Source organism: Ischnura elegans, chromosome 12 (genome assembly GCF_921293095.1).
Source record: "Ischnura elegans chromosome 12, ioIscEleg1.1, whole genome shotgun sequence".
NCBI classification, from domain to species: Eukaryota; Metazoa; Arthropoda; class Insecta; order Odonata; family Coenagrionidae; genus Ischnura; species Ischnura elegans.
This window is the reverse complement of record NC_060257.1, coordinates 82,414,621-82,436,793: the sequence shown is the minus strand read 5'-3', so window position 1 is coordinate 82,436,793 and position 22,173 is coordinate 82,414,621. Positions and strand designations below refer to the sequence as shown.

The window sequence follows — 22,173 nt, the reverse complement described above, 5'->3', positions numbered from 1 at the left end:
AATCTTGACCCGGCTGATTTCCCGTGAAGACTTCATCAACAAGATTCGCCGGGAAAGTACCAGATCCTTCATAATGCAATGCTATATTTTTAAGGTAGAATGTTGAGTGAACGAGGGAGAGGAAGGAAGAGAATAGGGTTTTTAGATGACATTGAAAGGGAGCACGTCTTATTGTGAATTGAAGAGGGAAATAAAAGAACGAAGAGGAGGCTTTATGATGACGTCTAACGTTGAAACCACGGTCTTGTAAACGTGTAAATAAATATTCATGTGAAAGCACTAAATTTCTTCTTTTTCATTCTTCATTTAAGCATTCAAAAGGAGAATGTTTCGGAAAATCCGCCATCTTGATACGATAGCAGGAAGAAGACGAGGAGGAAATCCGCGCTTGGACTAATGCAACACGTGTCACTCGAGAAAGTGAATAAAATCCATTCATGAATATCTAGATCAATGTAGCAGCACTCATTTTTCTCAACGCTCTCCAGAAACAAGAACCTAGCACAGCGAAGAATAAGTCTCCCTGTGACTGACCCCCGTGAAATTTCAAGGTGACGACGCGAAAGAGTGAAATATTCGACGAGTCTATTTTAAGTTCAAACAAATTTTCTCTCTCTCAACTTTCCCAATCATAGAGTAGAGATCTTTGCCCCCAAAAATTCTAAATGATTAAAAATAAAATTCCGCACTCATCAAATGAGCTCTTAAAATTTCGAAGGAAACACTGTCTGATTGAATTTCACTCCCAGACACAGCCATACTTTCCATACAATACTTCAAAGGAAAAAAATTAATTGAAGATGTGTAATGTTTTTTTATTCGGCGTTCAAGGCCTTCATTATGTCGAGGGGAAGCTAATATGAAAGTAATGAAGACTCCAACCATTTGAAGACATTGAAACCCTAGAAATGACGAGAAGACAAACTCTAAATAAGAAAGAAATATATATATATATATATATATAAGTCGATTTCAAAAAAAATATTGTCTATCAGAGGAAAAATTACTTTCACGTCCAGGCAGGAAAAGTAATTAATCTTTCGCTAAAACTGAGTAAAATACAGTACCAATGCAGCTTCTTATTTCTGCTTGTATCCTCAGCCATTTCCTGTTCTTCAGTATCCCATTCCGTAATTACAAAATAATAATTATCAATAAATACTCTCGTTTTTATAAAAAAAATCAAGAATTGAAATGGATGCTAATGTAAAAAGATTAAATTAAAGTGAATGAGTAGGAGTTTGAGAAATGCAGGTTGTTTACCCAACTCTGTGTAGCAATATAAAGACAACTTTAGCCATTACGCTTAAATTTAAAGTTTCATACGAGCAAAAATAGAATAGCCCAAAAAAATTCAAAAGAATAAAAAAATAAAAATAAGCAGAGGTAAAAATAACCCCTGCCACCTCTTATGGCACCTGTGCAAAAAAGTCCGAGGGTCTAGTGTCAAATGAACATATGAAAGTACACCGAGTAAAACGATCATACTTATATTCATTAGTCTGCTAAGAAATGCAATGATATATTTTTAAGGTATAATGTTGGGTAAAGGGAAAGGGGGGGAGGAAGGAAGAGAATAGGATTTTTAGATAAGCTCGAAAGGGAGAAGGCCTTATTGTGAATTGAACAGGGAAAATAAAGAAGGAAGAGGAAGCGGACAGAATGCTTCTTAAAAACACCCCTGCAAATAGACCTTAGTTGGTAAAATTCTTAATAATATTATTAATAATATCAAATATGAATCGAATTTTTCGGCAACAATGAAATCGTGTGGAAAAGGGTGAATTACTATTAATTAATTTAAAATGGGGATGCTCTGATGGTTCACTCCTGACCTAGAAACTACCTGCTTCAATTTATTCTTCACTAATTCCTAAAAAAAATGATGTTGAACAGAATACTGAACAACTAACTTGTTCGTGGCTTCAAGTGTGCAACTACGGCCAATTTTCTCTAATGGTATCAAATGGGAATGGCCTCCAAAATTTCTTTAGATAACTCACAATCCATTTGGACAGCAGAAGATATAAACATTAAACAGATATAATGCCACGAAAATCATAACAATCAACGAAAATAGATAATGATGAGTGCTTGATGAGAAGCAACAGAGTATTATCAAGAGTAACGGGTGACAGTTTGCAGAAGCAAAACATCAAGAAATGAGAAGCTCGGCTCTAAATTAGACGAACCACAAACTTTCCTCAAAATTTCCACTTAATTTGATTTTCTCCTCTTCAGAATAATGGCCCCCCAAGAACAACACATCTCTCAAGAGAAGAAGAAAATGAGGGAGACGAGTATTTTCGAAATATCATCGAGAATCTTTGGCGCTTAGTTCCCAAAACAAATTATCGGCAAAAAAAATAACACGATAAAGAAAGCAAGAGACCCAACGGTGGTAAAAGCCAAACGCTTTCCTTTCGATGCCAAAAAAATAAACATAAAAATATCCTAGGCATAACCACTAGCTCTCAAACCATGTGTTATATTTTCATGCAACTATTTCACGGAAGAACAGCTATAATAAAAAATTTCGACAGCTGAGATAACTAGTTTAAGACCCACACAATCTTTGTTCCGCGTGGAATTTTTTTTAGAATCGCGAAAGAGTTCTATGCAGGTAAGTATATACGAAAATTAAGACACAACCGCGAAGAAATATTATTACTCCAGTGAATTCACTAATACGACGATATGTTTTCATACCAAACACTGCACCGAACGTGAACAGCTTGAGCAATTCAAATATGTGGGCAGCATAGAAAACGTATAGAGCAGTAAGGATGTCAGGAAGTGTAAGATCTTAGATTTTCCCGGTGTATCAAGTGTCGAAGCAGGACTCAATAACGATCTATCGTGGAATAAACATATTCGGGAAATGACCGGTCAAGCTAATCGTAAAATGGGTTTTGCTTAAAGAATATTAGGAAATTGCTACTTACTTACTTAAATAGTTACTTTTCCCTCGTTAGACCCCATTTAGAATACGCTGCCAGTGTTTGGGACCCTCCTGAAAAAGGCTTAATAACGGAGTTAGAACGCGTGCAAAGAAGAGCTGCCAGGTACGTGCCAGGTCGTTACGATAGTCTTGTTAGTATAACTGACCTCTTAGATAAATTCGGATGGGAATCTCTGTCGGACCGTAGATTGAAAAATAGACTAAACCTTTTAGATAAATGCAAGAGCAGTGTCTTTTCTGACGAAGTTAACCATATCGGACGCCAACATACTACGGAAGATCAGATCATATAAATAAAATAAGAGAGATAGACTGTACAACAGACAGATTCAGAATGTCTTTTTTCCACGATCAATTAAAGAGATTATAACGGCAGCGATAAAACTCACAAATAGATTGAATGACTTGTAGTGTAGCCTACTAACCTATGTAAAACTTAATGCATGCTTCTTAATATTATTATTATTTCCAACTAATAGGCAAAACTGGCGAACTACTCATTAAAGTTATCTGTCAATAAAACTAGAACACACAAAAAACTGATAGAAATAATAAGAATATTCAGACACATGCATTAAGGCATACATAAACTATTAGGCTACACTACATGTCATCTAATCTACTTGCGAGTTCTAACTCTAACTGATAATGGATTCGTTATGTAAGACTCGTACGATAATATTCCACAACGTGTATGAGATCAATACCCCCAGGACCACGCAAAAGACCAAGGGCGTAGGGGTTCACCTCAAGTTAATATCCACCGGAAACACTGAATACAATCCGAAATCCAAAACATGACTCTGGAAATACTGCACGTAAAATCAAGAACACAAGACAAAATTTCACAATCAGTTAAATATTCAGTTACGCCATCGTTCCCTCAACGCTTTTAATGACTTTGGAGGTTTCTATCTTTGGGAGTCCAGTTTTGATTTTATAAGATAAGGCTCGGGTAACTTCCGACGACATCTTGATTCTGCTGTTTACTTCCAGAGTATTTATTGCCCGTAAAAATAGGAGAGCTGAAAGCCGCTACAGAATGGTAAACTATTCTATTTATACACATGCGGAGGGGACTCAGATTTTAGAAATTTAGGAAGCCTCTCCTCTGGCAGACAAATTCACGTCTACCACCAGTTGTCTCGATTTCACATCCCGCAGGTCACATGCAACTCAAAGTCTCCAAAACTCACGTGCACGGAACAACTCACATTCAATGCAATTCAATAAAAAGTTTATTTCCAATGCTGCCAGTGTACAATGGATATTCATATAGTATTCTGTATTTTTTTCCACGATCAATAAAATACTATAACGGCAGCGTTACAACTCACAAATAGACTGTAGTGCAGCCTACTAACTTATGTATTTCTTATTGCATGTTTCTGAATTTTACCAGTATTTCTAACAGCATGTTTTGTGATTTCTAGTTTTGATGGCAGATCACCTTAACGAGTAAAAGACAAGTTTCGCCTATGTTAGAATGTAGAAGTAAAATTTGTTGCTATGCGTGACGTTTTTTCGGACCATGTGGTGTGCATGTGGGAGTCCAATTGCATGCTGGTGATTGATCAACCCCTGCCAAAAAAACCAAGAGGTGGCTCGCAGGGTATTACGTAGTTGTATTATTAGACATATTTACAGCATGAACCCCGTTTAGGAAATTTCCTCTTCGGTGTTGTCAAAGAGATACTTCAAGTGTACATCTACATCTACAAAATACCCTGCGAGGCACCTCTATGGTGTGGTGCCATTGGTTTGCCACATGCACACCACATGGCCCAAAACACGTCACGCATACTAAAAAATTGTACTACCATATGCTGTAATAAATAAAAATAAAATTGACAACCATGCCACATAGTATACATAAGTAAGTAGGCTACACTACAAGTCATCTAATATTTTATGAGTTCTAACGCTGCCGTTTTAATTTAATTTTCATCGTGGAAAAAAAGACATTCTGAATCCGTCTATTCTACAGTCTATCTCTCTTATTTCATTTACATGATCTGATCTTCCGTAGTATGCAGACGTCCGTAAGATATGGCTAAATTCGTTAGAAAAGACACTGCTCTTGAATTTATCTAAAAGGTTTACTCTATTTTTAAATATATGGTCTGAGAGATGTTCCCATCCGGGTTTATCGTAGAGGTCAGTTACACTAACAAGGCTAACTATCGTAACCTTCCACATGCCTGGCACCTCTTCTTTGCACGCGTTCTAACTCTGTTATTAAGCCTTTTTTCATGAGGGTTCCAAACTCTGGCAGTGTACTTGTTAGTAAGCATGTAGCAGCAATTGTAATACATATTTCTCGATAACTCTTCTTCTCCGGGATAGCTATTGGTCCGTCATTCGTCCTAGACGGGAGAGAAACAGGCAAAACCCCCAAGTAGACTGCCCTCGCTTTCGTAGACTCCTCGCATTGAATAGTCGGCAATATATCCATATTTTCTCGTCCACCCTACTCTATAGTGACGATACCCACGAGCTCAAGGGAAGAAAAAGAACAAGTCCCAAGGATTCGGGAGTTGGCCATAAATACAGCGTGGAGGAATTTATTTTGAGTTTTCTAAAAGCGCGGAGGCTAAGGAGAGAGCGAGAGAAGTGTGGGTTGACATGTGGTGTGGATCGAGTGGCCATGTCCTATAACTCGCCTAGTCAAACCTAAACCCTCGGGGTTCCTCGCGCTATTATTCCCCTAGCCCCCGTGGCCTCTCCCCCATTGCCCTCTCCTGCCCTGCCCCTTACTAAGGGTAACCTCCCCCTAACCCCCATACTCAATTCTCCTTTCCCCCATTTCTCATTCAAACGCCCCCCCATCCCCCCCCCCACCCATTTTGCTTTTAACTCTCACGCTACCCGCCCCTCGGACGAGACGCTGGGAGATTTGGCAACGCTGCGAGCCGAAGCACAGTCCCTCACACCCTACAGAGGTTAGTCGGGGGAAGAGATGGAAAGAAGTAGAGAGAGAGAGGGGAAAAAAGGCTTTTTTCCACGGCAGCTGCGAGATGCGAGTGAATGTGTAACAAAACATGGGGTCCACTCCGAAAAGCCCCGGCTCTACCTTGTCCCGGGGCAAACCCGAAATTCCGAGAAGCACGGCACAATATAAAATGCCGGAGGGAAAAAAATCACGAACGACGGAACTCGCTTTCTTACAGCCGCGCTCTCCCCCGATAAGCGTCGCAAATTGTTACGCCAAAAACCCCTCCCCCAGCAGAAGGCTAGGAAAGGAGATGGGGCCGATTGTCATAACGTGCGCGGAGTGCATGTAAAACGATGAATATAGCCCTTTATTTAAGGGAACGGATTAAAAAAAAAAGCGAGCACATGCCACTTCGGTGCATGAATACGTGTAATTCCGAATTTTCACGGCGCCTCTGAAAAATTCCTCCAATGAGCAGTTTGCGCGGACAAAACACGAGTTATTCCCGCAGGACACGAACATTCTTGCGGAGAGTCCATGCCTAGGGGAAATAAAACCGCAAAAACCGCAAGCTGAAGTGGATAGGAGAGGGGGGGGAGGAAACGAGACGATTCGTCAACTGGTACCCTGTTGGTTACCTGTAGCGTGTCAGTGGCAGGGGGTGAGTACGGTTCAAAGAACCGTAAACTTTAATCTTAGATTTGTCCTTCGCATAAAATATCGCATTTGTGTTTGGTCTCAATATTAACTTAAATCCACATCCTCAAGGTTCAGCGAAACTACAGCAGCATGACTGTAACGTAAAATAAAGAATACATCGGTAAGATTTTGTTTTTTCCCAGCGTATGATACCGGTGAATTCTTTTCGAGTTTTCCACCGGGTGAGTTGTTTATAGGTCGACGTTTCGATAGCTCCTTCTGCCTTCGAGGATGTCATGAGGACGACGGCAGAGGCAGCCATCGAAACATCGACCTAAGAGCAACTCACCCCGCGGAAAACCCGAAAATATATCACCAATACAACGGTAGCTTCATAGATAATTTATAAATTATAGTAAACGATGACAAAATTATTTATAATTAGTTTCATAAATTACAATTATTTTCATAAATTATTTACTACAGAATTGCGATAGTTCAAACATTTCTTATGCCCGCATGACACTTTCCAATTTATTGGCCAATAAATCGGCGCGCAATACCTTTTGAAACATGGGCGTTACGTGCAGCATGACACATATCAATATTTACACGAATATTGGACGAAATAGTGCTCTAATGTCCCGCAAGAGAACGTCATTGTATTTAGATGATTTTACGTTGCATAAGCATTCTTGTGATTTGTACGCTTCAATCAATAATGAAACAACTTCTTTCGGCCACATTTTAGAAACTTCTAGCGAATTTTTGGAACAAAACCAATGTTTTAAAGCCAAACAGGATGTTTTGCAAAGACCTTTTTGTTTTGGCCACTAGGAGTCAACAAAACTGACTTCTGAAAGAATCCTCTGGATTGTTGATAATACACTACATAGAGCCTATGAGGGAGTAGGGTAGCGAAGTGCCATCCAGAGGACTTCTGATTGGAGATTTTCCGCGAGAAAATAGAACCTATTCTAAATTCCAGATTGGGCGAGAAATTGTGTGCAATATTGTGAGAAGGATATTGGACTAGAAATTGGTGTGTGTCAGTTGGACCACAATCCAATACCCAATGGATTGACCGATGAATTGGGAAGTGTCATACAGGGTTTAGTCAAGATTTTTTCAGGAGGCATCTGCAAACAGAATGGTCTCAGAACCACAGATTGAATCAGATATAATCATCGTAATTCACCGACAATAAGATTTTACTATCTTAAGTCTCAAATAGGTCTCACATAGGTACGAAAATAGACCATGAATAGTTTTAGGTGCCCACAGTAATACACGCCGCGAACTATTGACTTGAAAGATGTATGCAATGCGGAACTGTAATTCCAACCGAGAGTAGCTAACAAGAGATTACGGAGCAATTTCACGCATTTGGTTACGATAGCGCCATAATACAAGTTAATAGGCAATCAGTGAGCAAAGTACCGTCCAAATAGCAAAGATTCCAAGTTCACCTTAATTCAGACGAGTTATAACCGAATAATTACCGTTTTAACAATAAGTTTGAATGGATGTTCTACTCCATTATTCGACCGTTTGAATAGCCGAATGTACCATCTGCAATAAAAGTTGGTGAAAATCGTACATTGGCGAACATATCGACCGCTTCTAGCCGCGAAGTAGTAATCATTCCATTCAGGCTTCTCTTGAATTTCGAGTCAAGAAAATCGTATTTTATTATCGTATATTAGTAAAATTCGAGCCATAGAATCGTAACGGAAGTTTCGTCAATAAAATCATACGTCAGAATGCCAGTTCACGATGGACGAAATTTCAGTTACGATTACATGACTCAAAATTTACACATACGATTTTCTGGACTAAAATTTCAAGACACGCCTGAATGGAATGCTTTTTTGAGATATTACTTTTGAGTCTAAGAGCGGTCGAATTTTTCGGTCGCAATAATTAGATATTAAAATAAGTACATGATATTATCATATATGATTTTAATTGCTTCAATTTATATTCGGCGAACATCATAGACATCCTAAAGGGATCATGTCCTAAATCCCAACAATGCTATCGAAGGCGACTTCGTAACGTGTGATGATATCCGATCGCTCCATCCCTAATAAATATACGTGTCCTCTGGAAGGGTCTTTATAACGGTTGCAAGGGCGAGTGTTGTGGAGAGGAAATTGACGTAGGTATTCAACATCGGGACAAAACAATCGCAGCAGGGAGAGGCGCAGATGCAGAGAGAGATATCGGTAGGTGGGGTGCGTGTGGGGCAGAATGCAGGAGGAAATTCCAATGTGTGTCACACGCGTCATGGTCCGGTGATGTATCGATTTATTCGCGCGGCAGAGAGGGCGGGGAAAAGTCAACGGGAGAATGAGTGTTGGTATGGGTGTAAACCTAAATTAGGTAAAGCGCGAAAGGAAAGGGATACAAATGACTGCGGAGGCGTTTCAATCTGTCTGCCGCGCGCCTGGACCCTCCTCCATCACAAGCCGCCTCTCGATACGAACGCGCTAAAGCCCATCCCTCTCCTCATCGAGGGAGGATGGGGCGAAAGAAAGGTTTACGCGCTCAAAGTCGACTGCAATGAAAGAAGCACAAAAACCAAATTTTGTGTTCCAAATTTTGATTCTTTTTTTCATCTCTCATCCATCTTGCAACATCACTATCGTAATAATCCCCCTATTCCTCGCACCACCCGATGAAATTTACTATAATTTGTTATTTATTCGTAAATACTGTTGATATTTCTAGTTAATTATTGGTTAGGTTGCTTAATATTATTAAATTGTTTCTCCTGTTATTGTAGTCCTCTGTAATTGGCCTCGTGCTGTTTTTGGACTGGATTAAATAAATAAAACGGTATCTCTTTGACTATCATCAACACGGAGGTGTGTCAAGAGTGTTTTGTAACGCACCATGATGGTAGGAGTAGGTAAACAAAATAAATGCCGGAGGCGAAAGTGAAATATTTTCATCTACATATCTGGCATGAATACTACAATAGAGGATTCAAAAGTTTGCTTCTACATGTGCAGTCACCAGAGATGTGACGTAACAAAGTAAATAATATCCGAAGATCCAAGAGTGATGGAGTGGAATTTTCCCATGCTTGCACATTGAAATAAACACTTGCAATGTTCCACGGTTATAAAGTTTTTATTCCAATCTAGGTTTCGATGTTACTCCACCATCTTTAAGGAACAAAATAGTTCTTAACGAAGTAACATCGGCGGTGGGAATCAAAATTTTATATAGTGGAAAATTGCAAGCGCTTATTTCAATAATGAAGTAAAAGTAATCGAATTACTGTTAATAATTGCATCCTTGGTAATTTTAACTTGTACCCCTTACATTAAAGAAAGGAATTTTTAAATTTTACAACTCCAAAACCAGTGCGAGTAATCGTTATATTTCAGTAGTCTTCACATTTTAGTACTCAAAAGTGAAGATTTAAATTCCACGCGCGCTGATCGAAAGGAAGTTCCAGCTAATAAGGGTGATCAGCTCCTGATCAAGGGTGGAGAGTGAAAAAGCTTTACATATCCAAAGTTGACTGCTATGAAAGTAGAGCAAAAACAATATCCCCCCTGGCATGAATATTACAACAGGGGATTCTACAGCTGGATTCTATTTGTGCTGTCATCGACGTAAAAGTAATCGAATCACTGTTAACGATCACATGTATGGTAATTTTGATTTATACTTGATACATTAAAGAAAAACCAATTTTAACTCGTAATCTACTCTAAAACTCATGCGAGTAATCGTAGTCCAGTTGAAGATGAATCTTTCATTTTAAATCAAATGATAAATTCTACGTCATTGGCATGTAGCATGTTTTCCGCTTCGTGTTCCTTCGCGCAAGACGAGGTCGAGTGACGTACTTCATTGTTTCATTGTCCTTTCTGTCTCTACACGTTCTTTTCTATTCAGATTCCTTTCTTCCATTAACTCCTATGCCAAATGTGTTCCAAATTTTGATCCTCATTTTCATCCCTCATCCATCTTGCAGCATCATTATCGTAATTTTCCCCCTATTCCTCACACCACTTGATGAAATTTCCTATTCTTTGTTATTCATTTGTAAATACTGTTGAATATTTTCGTTCATTATTGGTTACGTTCCTTAATATTATTAAATTGTTTCTCCTGCTATTGTAGTCCTCTGTAATTGTCCTCGTGCCACATTTGGACTGGATTAAATAAATAAATAAATAAGCAGTACCGGAATTCTAAACTTAATGCATCGGATTGATCGAAAGTGGAGCACACACGGATGCGATAAAATTCGACCCAAATTTTGAAAACCCCCGCGCCCCATCTCCGATATGAAACCATCGACGTTTCTTATCCCAATCCGATTGATACAACCCTCGGAGGTCCTTCGCCATTCGGGGGACATTTCGACACGGCGAAAATCGAACTGCAACGCGGGAGAGAAACAGAGCAGAGGGAAGAAGAGGGAGATTAAAGGTCCACGCCGCCCGCCCCGCGAGTATCGGGGGGGGGGCGTAGGGGGTTTAAGGGGGGACTGCGTCAATCCACGAGAGAACGTAAAGAGCGAGGGGGAGAGGGCGGAAAAGGGAGCAAGTGCTTGGGGGAGAGAAGTGGCAACAATGGACGGAATAGATTTGAAGGCACGAGGGGGTGCGTGAGTGAGTGGGTGAGTGGGGTGGCGGTGGGGTGGTAGACTGGTGAGGGCAGAACCACCACAACGCCCCCTTCGTCTTCCCCAGAATATTCACTTCCTCGCCGGCACTTCCCAAAGCCAGCAGCCACCTTGCCTTCCTCCCTAGAGTAGAAGAGGCGGCTCCGCCATACGCGCGCAAGAAACATAACAAGAGACGAACGCGTGCGCAACCACATAGATCTTTTATACAGTAGATGGCGCTTTCCCCTAGCCCCTTACGGCCGGAGCGCGTAGCCAACATACCGCCCCCCCTTTCGTTCTCGGAGTCACGTGGTTCGGGTCAAAATTAATGGCGGCGTTTGAATTCTCTGTTGTGAATATCGTTCCCGCTCGGGTAAAAGACATGTTACTTTTACTTACAGCGCTAAAGAAGTACGTGTCTATTTTGATATTTATTTTTATTTACGTTTTGCTGCATTATATGTGAACCTTATAGCAAAATAGAGTTCATTTTAATTCAGTTTTAGGAAGAACTATAGTAAAACTGAATTAGTTTCCCCAATTATGCGCAACTGAAGCAGCCTTCAGGAACACATGTTTGGTTTCGTTTGTGTCCTTTACAGAGGAACACCTGCATCCAAAGGCTCCGTTTTTTTCGTAAATAAAGTTAGCGATAACACAAAGGTAGATTACATGGTTTGAGAAAAATGTATACACAACCATAGGCTATGAATTTCAACCACCAATCCAGTACATTAATAAGTAATCTTTCACAAATGATAGGTACTATCTTTTTTTCAATAATACGCCATTAATAGAACGTCATCGTTAAAGGAAAGACACTTCCAATGTTGCATGACTTTCAAAGCCAGAGAAGAACATTAGGAGCTTTAACCAGCTGATTATTCCTCCTATCTGGTAATTATCTCTCGTTGCACGGGGCAAATTGATGAAAATATAATTTAAGATTCCTCAGAATGTTAATTAAGAAAAGTACCCACAATAGTCACAGTGTTGCAGCCAGCATTGATTTTAAGAAATTTTATACGTGAACATCTCTCGTACGTAATTCAGTTCGCATAAAATGATTAAATATCCTTCAACGTGTGCTAGTAATAAATCTTTGTTTATTAAATAAACCTTTAGCAATATACGTCCGCTGGAGGTGTGATGAAAACATCGCAGATAATAAAGATGTTTTGCCGACAATGGAAAACAAGCCATACATTTTGTTCAGGTAGCCGAGTGAGTTGGAAATAGATTGAAAATAAATCTTACTTGCTCTCAATCTTGATTGATTAATTAGGTGTTCGAATATTATTTCACGAACTAAGTTATTTGTTTGATTTTATTCAAAATCTTGCTCCAGAATATGGTCCCTTAAATGTAGAAATAGGGAAGTAATAGCTGTGAATACTTCCATCGTCAATACAAGGAAAATATACTTGTTCCGTAACTTGCCGGATGCCTGAGCTACCCTACTGTCTGTAAAAAAAAGCAAGATACTCGAGTTTGAAGAGCTCTAGCGTCTAAACGAAGCAATCGATTTCAATGCAATAAAAAGCATACGAAAGAGAATTTAGTTCTACGTTATATCATGCACTTTAAAAATTCTTCGGCTAAGTAGTATTTCCTGTACTTAATTTTTTCTCAAAAAAGTACCCGTTTTTTGCGCGTAAAATCAAGTTGCCCAACTTTGAGCGCTTGGCATTCCCGTAGTTTTCGTTCCTATAACTTGCAATTTTGATATAAAGAAGCAACATCTATTACTAGCAGTTTGCCGAAAACAAATTGTTTATACCACAAAAATTAACGGAGTTGTTGTAAACAACGCAAACCTCTGCTAACTTCGAAATCAGTGAGTCAATTGAAAATTGATTGGTACTGTTGTCTTCCGTAGAATGTTAGTAATGCAAGCACATATGAAATGTATATTAAATATCAATAATAACGTCGATATCACTTATTATTTATCTAGACGTTTCTATGCGCGTACGCGCGTATGACTTCGATAGACTTTCTCTTTTCTGGTGCTTTGTTTAGGGGCATCCTCGTCAGGCAGGGAGAAGACGACAACAAGAGCTAAAAACAAAAATAAATATAAAAAGATATTGAATATACTGCTGACATTTAACGTGTATTATCTACGTATATACATTACTAACATTCTACGGAAGACAACAGTACCAATCAATTTTCAATTGACTCACTGGTTTCGAAGTTAGCAGAGGTTTGCGTTGTTTACAACAACTCCGTTAATTTTTGAGGTATAAACAATTTGTTTTCGGCAAACTGCTAGTAATAGATGTTGCTTCTTTATATCAAAATTGCAAGTTATAGGAACGAAAACTACGGGAATGCCAAGCGCTCAAAGTTGGGCAACTTGATTTTACGCGCAAAAAACGGGTACTTTTTTGAGAAAAAATTAAGTACAGGAAATACTACTTAGCCGAAGAATTTTTAAAGTGCATGATATAACGTAGAACTAAATTCTCTTTCGTATGCTTTTTATTGCATTGAAATCGATTGCTTCGTTTAGACGCTAGAGCTCCTCAAACTCGAGTATCATGCTTTTTTTTACAGACAAATGCTTTTATTTTCTTATTAAATAGCGCATGCATTGCATTACACGTATCTTTACTCAGTAATAAATATATCCATGGCTAACACGGCTTTAATTTTAACAGGGACAAACTTTGCAGTGAAAAGAAACACAAATTCCTTTCAGGAATCTCTCATCGCAACCGAAGGCACTACGCGTATTCACGCGTATTCGCTGACCCGAGTCACGTGATACACGACCACGCTTATGTTGACCACGCTTGCGTGACGTCATGCGCCATCTACCTATATGAAAGATCTATGCGCAACCATTCCACGCTGAAAACTCCTCCCATCTCTCACTATCTCTTTAACCTTTTCACCATCAATAGACTGACTGCCTATCCCCTTGGCCAGCGTTCCTGATACGTTAAGGCGGCTATACACGGCGAATGATTTTATTTGCATGATCATTCACCGTGTATGACGGAACAATTCGCGAATGATCCTTCATGTGCATGATCACTCAGTGAAAATTACGTGAACATGTTCTATTTTTCTCGCATGATACTGTGAATGATCGCGTGATCATTCAGCATGATCATTCAGCATGATCATTCGCATGATCATTCACCGTGTATAGCGGCCTTTAGGCGAGTTATGATGGGAATCTTTACAGGGGCGTAGAGTGAAGTAACTTTGAGGGGGTGCTGCATGAAACAAGGGACTTTGTACCCAGTCACGCGCACCGGTGAAAAATTAAATACTTGAGTATTAAATTAAATTAAAATTTATTAAAATTAAATAGTGTATTTATGAAGTAACTTTACTTACTACCCGGGACTAAGGGGAAGAAAGCCGTGACTCTTTTTTTACATTAACTTTATAGCTTAAGAAAATGTCGGCCTCCATTGAGGGGTGAAGTTCTCGTCTCCCAAACGAGAGGTCGCGGGTTCGACTTCCCCTGGGTAGTTTGTCCCTGACCAGGGCATGTTTGTTCGTGCATGCGTAATTATAAATTTTGTTGAAAACGTCGGTGTAAAAGGCCGATATATGCTGTTATCAGTGGTTTGGGAATAAATTTAAAAAAATGAAATTGACATTCACATCCCGAAAATCACACTAGCGATGTCTCCTTTTCTCAAACTATATGAACAATAATCCTTTGTTAACTTCGTATTAATGTAGACGGGACCAAGAGAAGATAATAACTTAAAGAGCCCACAAAACAGACACTTAAAATGTAAATATTTCGTCGTACTTTCAGGGGTAGCAACGGCATCTAATAATATTATTGTTGTCACCCCCTAGGACAAATCATTGCATATTCATCTCTTTCAATTGTTCTAACGTTTAAAGGATTTACTGCAGGGATTACTAACCGTCGCCAAATTTTGCCTTTACGTGAATGTGGAAGTAAAATTTGTCAGTATTTATAATATTTTCATGACCGTGTGGTGTGCATGTGGGGATCTCGCTTCATTCTTCATGCTGGTGATTGGTCACGCCCAGCCGAACGCCATTGAGGTGACTCTCAGGATATTATGCCGACGTAGTCTCACAGCGAAGGAGCAGCATCTGTCCTTCCTAACGAAAAATTGCCTATTCGCTTATGTATCCTGTGGTGACTATCTCTCACCTCACGACAAAGCTGGAAAAAAGAAATTTGCGCCTGAAGATGATGATAATTCATTGAAACCCGGGTCGCGCTCTGATAAAAAATACGTGGTCAAGCTTGAAAAGTCAAATATTTAAACAGTTTTCAATTTTTTATTCTAATTAACATTGGTATTAAGCGATTAGAAATAAAAATTCACGATATTTCAATTAAAAACCCAAGGGAAATTTTAAATTTCTAGGGATTCTTTCCTTTCCCTTAGATATTGTTAGCATGAAATCGATATGATGCGTGACGTAACTTCGAAAAATAAACACAATTATGAAAGGAAATCCTCAATTTCACGTACATTATTTCCTTCAGCGCAATATTTATGCACGATAGCACCTAGCCTTCCTCACTTCCAGAGGAGGCGGCTCTAAAATACGTGCTCACAAACACAACTGACACAAACACGTGCGCCACCATTCCAAGCTTGAAACCCCTCCAGACACCTCATTAACCTTTTCACCAGCTACGAAGCCCACCGCGCCCCCTCGTGAGGAAACTAACTGTCACTGCCCTACCCACATGATCCCACAGAATATCCCTTAATTGTTCCTCACAATTTAGCCACTGCCTTAACCAGATGAGAAATTCCCAGCAGCCATTGCAATCCCTCCTGTCTAAGAGCGAACTGCAAACACAACGCATGTACCACCTAACAAAAGTAATTTTGCTAAACACTTGATATGTAATTCTACATCTACATAATAGCCTGCGAGCCACCTCTAGGGTGTTTGGCAGGGGGTGATCAATCACCACCATTCAGCATGCAATTGGACTCCCACACGCACACCACAAGGTCCAAAAAAAGTCACGCATGCTAGCAAATTATAATACCATATGTGTTAGAAATAATAATAAAACTAAGAAACATGCATTAAGTTTTACATAGGTTAGTAGGCTACACTACAAGTCATCTAATCTATTTATGAGTTCTATCGCTGCTGTTATAATCTCTTATTGATCGTGGAAAAAAGACATTCTGAATCTGTCTGTTCAACAATCTAACTCTCTCATTTTATTTATATGATCTGATCTTCCGCAATATGTTGGCGTCCGTAAGATATGGCTAACTTCTTTAGAAAAGACACTGCTCTTGAATTTATATAAAAGTTTTAGCCTATTTTTCAATCTACGGTCATCTACAGTGATTCCCATCCGAGTTTATCTAAGAGGTCAGTTACACTAACAAGACTATCGTAACGACCTTTCACATATCCGGCAGCTCTTCTTTGCACGCGTTCTAACTCTGTTATTAAGACTTTTTCATGAGGGTCCCAAACACGGGCAGCGTATTCTAAATGGGATCTAGCGAGGGAAAAGTAGCTAACTTCTCTCACTTTGTCGTCGCACTTTCCTAATATTCTTTTAACAAAACCCATTTTACGATTAGCTTGACCGGTCATTTCCCGAATATGTTTATTCCACGATAGATCATTATGTAACTCCAATGGAAGTGATTTTAAACTCAATATTTTGAAATTATGAAACGACCGCCGCGAATTAGATTCTAGAGGGCAGTTAGAAATTTAAAAAAATAATAACCAGTATAACACTCTCATTAAAGAATATCTTTACCCATCCGTTTCCCCTCATCTGGCGCCCGTTTCTAAAGTCATCTCTTCCTTCGTTACGTAACTAAGGTTACAATAATGAGATAAACACCCAATAATCTACACCTGACGATGATTATACATCGAAATCCGGGTCGCTTTATTTAAAAAAAATAAGAGGAATAAATATTAGTAACCCAACCAAGAAACTATAAAGTATTCGAATCCTATGCTGAACGAAAATGTTTACTGGCCAATATTATTCAAATTCAAATTAATATGGTTGCATCTGAAAATTATTATACCAAGTGAATATGCTCTATGATTTGGGCGGGCGTCGCTAGACATGAATCAAGAGGTGAAACCATGGAAACCATCATTGGAAACCCCAGTGTTGAAAAAAAACAGGGATAAAATTAAAATTGAAACACTTTTTCCTAGAGATATTTCCTCTACTTTTTGTTAACTTTCCAACATAAATTACGTGAAATATCCTAATTGTAGTGTTTATGATTTTATTTTTTTACTTTATGTTTATGTAGTTTTATACTCTACAGAGGTCCTCCTTTCAGTGTTCTATGTTCTATCGTCACGTAAAATAAGACTACAGTCGAAGGGAACACGACCAATCAATTCGGAAGAAGTCACTTCCTGCAGTGCAGTAGTACCTCGCCTTTTCTTCCTTCTAAGTGGGCAGCTCAAACAGACTTGCAGACACAAAAACAACAAGACAATGAAAGAGAGGCAAACACGTGCCCTGAACACATGACTCTCTTTCCCCAGTCCTCTTCTAACCCTTTTCATCAGCTGCGGAGCCGGATGCACCCCTTGATCCCAAAACGGGAGGGAACCGACACCCCCCTTCCCCCATGGAGAATTCCCTACGCAAAGGAACGCCTCGAATGAGTTACACGGAACAGGTGATGGCGGATGCTACACAGAAGACTCCATATTAAGTTTGTTAATTTTTGATGATTATCTATATTCCAAGAATTCTGTCATTGTATCCAAGGTGGGCGATCATGATACATTTTTATGAAGAGATCATCATCCAATTCGAAATGTATATGGATGGTTGTATGATCTTAGGTTTTCCCGGCGTATCAGTTGCAGAAAAGTTTCTCGGGTTTTCCACCGGTTGATGTCGTCCATGTCTCCCCTACATGCACAACATGGACGACATAAACCGGTGGAAAACCCGAGAAACCTTTCTGTATATGGATAGTGTTTGTCAATCCTTTCTGATACGATAAACATTTTTTTTTATGGTAGCATTAAATTATGCTTCTCGAGTAATAAATTAATTTTTGTTCGGTTACAAGGTGGCTCATGGGTATATGTGGGTAATGCACCACATACAATGGTAGAAAAACCTAGCATTGAGCATAGAAAAAAATGGGAATCAAAATACGTTTTGTGACTGAGTCCTAGGCCCCTCTTTAGGTAAGAACAGGGGAAAATGATGAAAAATTATTTTGACAATAAATACTTCTCTACAATTCTATTGATGATTTCCCGAAGAATATCTTTCCATCATAAAATTGTTTTGGTTTTTTCTATTAAAAAAATACTGTGCCAGAAATATCGAAACAACTGCGAATAAATTGACAGTTTCTTTATCCCTATCAGCTTCTTTTTCAATTTTATGAACTTTTGGTTTGTAATTTCAGTGTACAAGTAAAGCAAATTAATCGTTTTTTTTTGCTCTCCTGAAACGATGCTATTTTTGAGATACGTGTTGTAAGAACTTGACCATCGTATTGTGTTTAATATTTATGCATCAATTGATTGACTAGTTGAATTAGAAGTGAACGTTACAAAGGGGTGAGCCAAGAAGAATACGGGGACGAAGGACCATAGAGAAGAGGAGAAGGAACTGGATTGGGAGAATTTGAGGGCTGAGTAAACCAATTCGTGCGACTGCAACACCGTGTAGTGTGCTTCAGCGTGAGGAGGAACAAGGCAAGAGCCCGCTGCGAACCCACATTTGTTTGCGGGTGATCTGTCGCCGTTCCACACGTCTCCTCTTCCACATCACCTCCAAACGTCCTCCGACCATCCTCCGTTAGAATTCCCGCGCCAACACTGAGGCATCGGGTGTCGGATTGTCCGATCGACTTTCGACGACTAAAATCAATCAATGGACACCGATTTAGGGCTCTGAAAAAACAAAATCCGTTTCAACCACTGTCGACTGTCACAAAGAGGTCCACACAATCGGCTTTGCTCTATTTTCCAATCATTCTAGAGGCATTAATTCTTGATGATTCTAACGCTTTCCTTTTCGTAAATAATTGTATCCTTTATCGACTCAATATAACCTTGCCAGCAGTTTTGTCCAAATTTTTTAAATTAAGAAATCGAAATCACGATTTAAACCCGATTTTCGACACTCAAAATGAATCGGTGAAATTTTTATGGCCAAATTGTTTTATAAAATTGAATATTATTGATTAAAAATAGGAAAATGTGCACTTCCTTTTTCTTTTCGTTTACATCTACATAATACCCCGTAAGCCGCCTAAAAGGCGTGTGGCAGGGGGTGTTAGGACACCAGCCGTTTACAGCTAATAAAAAGAAAATGAAGTGCTCTAATGAGGTTGGGACTAGCGTTTATTAAAGTCCTTTATGGTTCGGGGGAAAAACGAATTCCCATATCTATCCGTTCGGCAAAACATCTTTCTTAATTTATCGCTTCTATCGGACCTGGAAATATACTGTGGCTCTAACATTATGTTCACTGTGTCGTTATTAAAGATATCCATTCTCAAGTAAGTTCAAGCAATCTAAGCCTAGCGCGCAGCCTCCGAGTATCAAGCGGCTCCCAGTCTAATTCGCTTAACACACTTGTCACACGTGTCATTTTTGCATCTTGAAGTTATTCTTTAAAATGCAAAATCATAAGCCATGTGCCACTGTAAACTGGCAAGTAGGCTGTAATGGGGAGATTTACTAAATAAATAAGTAAATAAGCCTCTCCACCCTCTTTTCTCTGCTTCTACTTACGGCACTCTTAATCATTTTCTCCCTTAAAATGCCTCCATCGCGATCGCAATTCCTTCCATACCTGTATTACAACTTCATCCGCTTTAATTCGCAGGTCTACCTAAGTTCGCAAAAATCTCAACCCACACCACTGCTCACACTATATTTTTACATTCGAATTCGATTCTTACTCCTTAGATTACCTCATGACCTCAGCTTTATTTAAAAAAATTTCATGTCACAAAAGTCGAAGGCAAAGATAATAAAAACAACTGAGGCGTCAATGATACAGGCCCTCATCTAGTAAATAGTAAGTATAAATCACTTATTGAAATATAAACACTAGCAATTTTCCATGATTAATACGAAAATCACTGATAATCGTGGAAAATTGCACGTGTTTATTTCCTTACGGAAAAATTCCACTCCATCACCCATGGATCTTCGGTTTTTATGCAGTATCACTTTGGAAGGGAATAAGGGTAAGGGACGGCCCCGCATTAGACACATAGGACAGGTTGTAAAGGATGCAAAAGAGAAGAAAAACGTCGCTATGAAAAGGCTAGCGGATAGGAGAGAGGAATGGAGAGCTGCGTCAAATCAATCTTAGGAGTTTTGATGCATGGTGGTGATGAAGTGAAGTTAACCGTGCCTTTTAGTAACCACCGTGGGCGTTGAAGAAACGCAGATTAGAGGGGAGCGACGCAGGGTTTCCACTAATAAGGCAATGAGCCTTTAATTTCTTTTCTATCTAAAACTTCCGAGATACAATTTTAAAATTTTAATTTCATATATAAAAGCTATAGCCAAGGGTATGAATTCGCCAATACTGGCTGCAATCCACGGTGGGACGGCTCTATTTTTATTACTCAAAGCTCTTTCGAACGCTCTTTGAATGCTCCTTAAAAAATCAAGTTTCTAGATTAGAACGGGACAAATCCAGACCGCCATTAAGGCCGTTTTACACTGTACACCGAATTGCGCAATCTGACGTACGTGCGGAGGCGCAACCAAAATTGCGTCGTGTAAAGCGGTGAATTGCTAGAATACATGCGAGAATGCGTGAATGCGAGACGGCAAAATAGCCCCTGCTCTAATTTCGTTCATGCATTCGCGCAATTCCACGCCATTTTAGAAATTAATGCAGCTCTAACCTGCGCAATTCCGTGCCCCGTGTAAAACGGCCTTTAAAATGATTGTGTTGGAGCACAGTTCGGGGGCCAATCACTCACGGATTGGCCGTATAAATATGGTTAGGAAATAACTAAATAACTTAAATATGGTTGCTAAATCTAAATCATCCGTCATCTAAATATGGTTTCTAGCCATTGAAGTTCCTGTTGGAAGCGCTCTTTGGTTCGAAAGAGCGACTAGCGACTGAAGAGTCAGAGCTGAAATGCCAGCCGATGGAGCCGCACAAGTCACGTGCTTAGCTAATGTGATAAGAACGGTCTAGATCACAGGAGTAATAGAATGGGAAGGAAGATACGTCTTCAGGCCCACGCCACATCATTTGGAGGGACAAAAGTGACAGGTTTCGAGAGGCGCACGGATGGCTGAGAGAGCATCACATCTCCCCACGCACATTTCACGGCCGTAAAAGAAACATGGCGAGACAGTAATCCGGCGAAGCATAAATCATTTATCGTCCTTCCCTTTCGACCATCCAGCCCCTTTTTCCGAATCCCTCCCAATTTTTCGTGGGGAGCGTCGTCAAACCACGCCCACGAGCCCTAACAGCAGCAGCAGCCCCCGAAAGGGTGCGGTACGTAGATGTAGATATGCAGATGTATCCCAGTACTAAGGTCACCTCTTTCAGCCCTACGCCTGGGGAATCGCCTCCAGCACACAGCACCGATGCCACTGTGACGTCGGGGTCCCACAAATAACATGAAGTCCTCGAAATTATTCAATTTGTAGCTTTCTTCATTGGATCACCATTATAAAATGGTGTTATCCGTTGGAAAAAATAAATAAATTTTGCATTTCCCCTCTTTATAATTATATTGTATTGTCTCTTAAAATTTCTTTCCAACAATCCCCTTCTTTTTATCAACAACACTTAGCAACATTCCTGTTAACAAACAAGGAACAAGCTAAAACATCAAACTACCAAAACATACATTAACATGTGAATCAATGCAATCAAAAACCCAAATGACGAACCAAATTAAATAAATTAAGTGAAATAAAAGAAATAAATATAGAGTTTGGGCATGGCACGACGTTAAAGCCACAACGACCATGGAAATATAAAACAGCCACAGATCTACTTTAAAAACA

At 39.5% G+C, this 22,173-nt stretch overlaps 1 protein-coding gene across 1 annotated transcript in view; it reads right to left on the bottom strand.

Annotated features, from left to right (window-relative positions):
• LOC124169861 (semaphorin-1A) overlaps nucleotides 1-22,173 on the bottom strand; it is a 473,520-nt gene that overhangs the window by 389,603 nt on the left and 61,744 nt on the right. The gene's annotated exons all lie outside the window — the stretch shown is intronic.